At 40.3% G+C, this 4,880-nt stretch overlaps 1 pseudogene; it reads left to right on the top strand.

The window, feature by feature from the left end:
* The first annotated feature begins 3,924 nt into the window (after nucleotides 1-3,924).
* On the top strand, nucleotides 3,925-4,648 carry LOC102707131 (annotated as a pseudogene).
* The last annotated feature ends 232 nt before the right edge of the window (nucleotides 4,649-4,880 follow it).

Genomic DNA, 4,880 nt, shown 5'->3' with positions numbered 1-4,880 from the left:
GGATGAAGGATTTGCTAATTTTTTTTATAACTGTTAATAGTTTGAACGATGAAATTAACTACTAAAGATGAAAAATCTACTCTACAAAGGTGAGATGATGCCTATATGAAAACTTTTTGTAAATTTTTTCTATCATTTAGCATTTCAAGAAACACACACAAGGAATAATCTAGCCTGAAAGAATATTCCCTTAGCACTCCTTAGTTAGACATATAGGGATAACAATTCTGCCACATGGCTAGGTACTGCAAGTAGCCTCCTGGGTATGGGTGGGTCTATTTTTTTTGCCCAGGGCACTTGTCTGTGACCCAAAAACATATTGAATGGTAGGCGGGTTTTATATTTTACCATAGGTAACTCATGCCTGACCTGATATACATGTAGATGTTGATTTTACCATATCTCTTGTACCTATTTTTTATTAGTCCAAAAAATCTTAAACTTTGGTGAAATTATGCTAGCTTGATGATAATTTGCGTTGCTCTTTTAAATTATTGTTGATAATTTTTTAGTTTATTGATTAGTTGTTTTTTGTTAAATTTATCTAATAGATATTACTCATATGAAACTCATTTGGTACCCATCGGGAATACCCATGCCCGACAGAAACGTGTATGGGCATGGAGTTTTACCCACCAACCCTATCAAACATAGATTAGGCGGGCGAAAGTAGGTATCGGGTCAGATATGTATTTGCCCTATCCGTACCCGAGGCGACCCATTGCCATATCTAGAGACATGTATGCACCACCTTAGCTACCGATGAAAATGGTACATAATTTTTTGAATTTTTTGTAACAGTTTTGTGTGGGACAACGGTGTATGTTGTTTCAATCTAATAAAAATGGCTTCGACAAGGGATCAACCCACGGGAACTTGAGTAGGAATCAAGTCGCATGCTATATCGAAACAAATTGGAGCCCACCGACCACACCATTGATTCCTGATTTGTTTTGCATGCATGTGCTCAACCTTATCAATCGGCACCTGCGAGAAGCGTGTCCACTGTCTCACGTGAGTAGCCATTCCTTCCTGCTCAGTTTTCCACACCTCCACGTGCTCAATCTCACTTATCGGTGCTAGCAAGAAGTGTGTCCACCACCTCTGATGTGAGATTAGGTGCCTTTTTTTATAAGTTCGATTTAGTGACATGAAAACATTCACGTTAGAGTTCTGATTAGCCAATCACCACCTTGCAAACACTATACCCACACATCTAGTTGTTATTGACCTCACTATAAAGGTTTTGCTCTAGCAAACAATCCACATTCACAAGAATAAGGAAACCACAATCTAAATTGTATATGAAAGATGATAGAATAATCTAAGAAAACCAAAACCCTAATGATGATGAAGGCTAGCTATTTATTAGTTATATGAGATGAGAAATCATTGATAACTTGGGCTAACAAGACAACACTTAATTACGAGTGTCATGACCTATCGGTGTTATGGGAACTAGGACCCCCACACACACACACACCAATGGCTCGCGACATAGAAGAATATGGACGTGCCCTCTTGGAGGCGTCAACCTCCTCGAGGGAGTGTTTGGGCCACCCTCAAGGAGGGGTCGGGTTGATTATCATCTATTAGAGGTCGAGTCACCTCTAGAATGGGACGGGTTACCTAGCCTGACATGCTCTCACTTATTGAATGCTTCTGGTCCAGATGGGAACTGCTCCCTCGGAGGAGTTGGGGTACCATGAGGCTGACACCTCCCGACACCAGGGTCCTTCTGGAGGGTCCTATGTAACCCCTGACATACTACCATATTTAATGTTGCATCTCGTATAGTTAATGTTGTATGTACACTGTGTCTGACACACCATGTTTTCCATGCCATGCATTGAAGACAATAGGACAACTCCTGACATCTCCACGGAAAAGGGAACACTAGACCTTATCTAGCCACATCAATCTCATCATGAAAACTTCTCACTCACATTAATTAGACTGTTGTAGTCCTCCCATCCCTGACATTGTGGTATCCTCTTAGTACTATGAAAGGAAGGCCATACCTAGGGGATAGGAGGACTCGGACACACGTAAAAAAGGAGGAGAGAAGCCTAAAAAGTTCCTGGGTGCTGCTTTGATAGAAGGGGGGAAGAGCTCTAGCTTGAGTTCCCTCCCATTTGTATTCCAACAAAAGTCATATTCAATCAATCACATAACATGAGTTTGGTATTATGCCTCCACACGACCCAACTTGTATACATAGCTTTGTTCAAGAGATTTGTTGGACGCATCCTCCCTTTCCCCCATCTCTAGTTTGCACCATGTCCTTATCCCATGACTTTTCCCGTGCCCCCTGGGCCAAACACAAAAAGGGGTACATCAACCTCCCTGCTCGAGGAGTGATTCTCTGATATGACCCAAAACAAATTCAGACTAGAAGAGATACATGTCTTGTTTTGTAGATTTTGGATATCTTAGGAGAAATTGTGACGTGGGACCAAAACTATATGAAAGTAGACTTCATAAGCTTTCTAACAAATACTCATGTCTACCGAGAAAGTAATCTAGATCAGTGGTAAAGTCTGTTTAAAATTGGTGTTGTCAAGAAATCCTAACCCAAATCTAGAATGTGTGTAACTTTATCTCGGATTGTATGTGCGATCATCTTATATTAGTGAATTTTACCAAATTTTGGTGTTAACAATTAGCTATCCATTTCAAGTAACAAAATAACACTTTATTCCTGAATATCAAATACACAGTATATGGTGCGATCATCTCTATGGTTGATTATAGGGAATCATACCATGACTGGTAATTATTAGTTATTCAATAACCATGGTGATGCCGGTTATGAGCTAGGACTGATTAACCTCTTTGTGACAGTGACAATGTTTATCGATATATATGTACCAGGCTTTGCTTCTATATGATCAGGTACGCTAAATTTCTGTATTATGCACACACTGTAAGGACATCCCCTTTGCGGCACTAGACAACTCAATCGATGGTTGTTTTATTAAGAGGGGTGGGGGGTGCATTTTACATAATAATTTCATCATATACACTAGTTATAACAAAAATGAACATATCATTTTTGCTAAGTTACCTCTTAGGATGTGTTTGGTTCTAGCGATGGGATGAGTTGAGATAGAGCCAATCCATCTCTGATCTTGTTTAGTTGGTGAATGAGTGGGATGAGTTGGACCCGGGAGAGAAATATTCCTCTCAGATCCAGGTCCAACCCATCCCACCAAAACGGTGGGACGGGTCTGTCCAGGACGACCACGACGCACAGAGAGGGTATCCATTTTATTTATTAAATTTATTTAAAATATATTACTTGTAAATATATACATCAAATAATTATAGGTTATTCATATATTAATCCTAGTATTTAATATTTTATTTTTGATATGAGAGGTAACCTTTATCCCATCTCATCCATTCAACCAAACAAAAAACAGGTCCAACCCATCCCATCTCATCCCTCTCACCAAACAAAAAACAGGGTCCAACTCATCCATCCAATCAAACAGAAAAATGGAACCAATTCATCCTACAATCCAAGGATAGATCCAACCCAATCCACATCGTCCACGAACCAAAAGCATCCTTAATCACCTAAATAATTTTCATCAGTATTAATATGACATCAATATCCAGCTGCAATTAACCCACCGATATGGCATGGACGTGTACACGCTTATATATGATCCCCAACGTGTTTCTTGGATATCCGACGCAACAATGTCATGGACGCATACACACCTATAGATATTCTCAACATGTTGTTAGTGTTTTCAGCGCCAATACGAGAGGGACGCATCCATACCTATTTTCTCAAACTTTCCCGTTTTCTCTCCTTTATTATCGCTATAAAACCACATATATATATGCTATCACCTTGCCACACACATGCAATTATCTCCATATTATCTTGAGACAACATAGAGGCGAAGAACAATGACCAAGCGGAAGATTGAGATCGATCGCATCAAGAACGACGAAGCACGGCAGGTTTGCTTCTCCAAGCGTCGTGCTGGTGCGTTCAAGAAGGCCAGCGAGCTCTACGCCCTCTGCGGCGCAGAGGTCGCCATGCTCGTCAAATCTCCAGCTGGTAATTTTTACTCCTTTGGTGCGCCGTCTGCTGGATCTGTTCTTACACGCTTCCATGCTGCTACGACGGCTGGAGAACATTATTCCACTTTATTAGGTGTTGGGATGCATTGTGATAATAGTGTGACCATCGCATTGCATGAGTTGAATCAGCAACATGTAGAGCTGCAGAAACAACTGCAAGCTCAGAATGAAAAAATGAAGTTGCTACAAGAGGCCGCCAAGATGGAAAGTGGGGGGAGAGTGATGTGTTTATTGGATAGCAAGGTTGGAGATATGTCCCAAGAAGACTTAGAAGAATTCAGTATTGTGCTTGGCTCGGTGAAGGGCATGATAAGGGGAGCGATTAACCGACTCTACCAGAATTATGCTATGTTATCTAATGCGATGCATGTGCAGCATTCTGTGACCACTACACCCAATCAGCAATTCCTTCTTAGCGGTGAAGATGTTAAACCGATGACTCACCATGTTCCTAGTTCTAGCTACGGATGGAACACTATGATTGATGGCAAACCAAATTCATGTGATGCTCAAAGATGTTGGGATCATGAGGCACTTCCCCAAGTGATGGATATGAGTTGCTACGAAAAAGAAAAACCGTAACCAGTCATATACACAAGGATGGATGGATCCATTTTAATATATCATAAACTAGTTTTATGAGCATTTCCTTGTTTGCAATGATTTAATGTTCTCCCTTTTTGTTAGCCACTACTTACATTCTCAGCAAAATATTATGTATGATAAATTCTATTTTTTATCCCATGGAATGTTTTGTGAGATTCCAATTTCAAGCAAAC

The sequence above is a fragment of the Oryza brachyantha genome, chromosome 6, assembly GCF_000231095.2.
Source record: "Oryza brachyantha chromosome 6, ObraRS2, whole genome shotgun sequence".
Classification (NCBI taxonomy): domain Eukaryota; kingdom Viridiplantae; phylum Streptophyta; class Magnoliopsida; order Poales; family Poaceae; genus Oryza; species Oryza brachyantha.
This window is presented reverse-complemented; position numbering and strand designations above follow the sequence as displayed.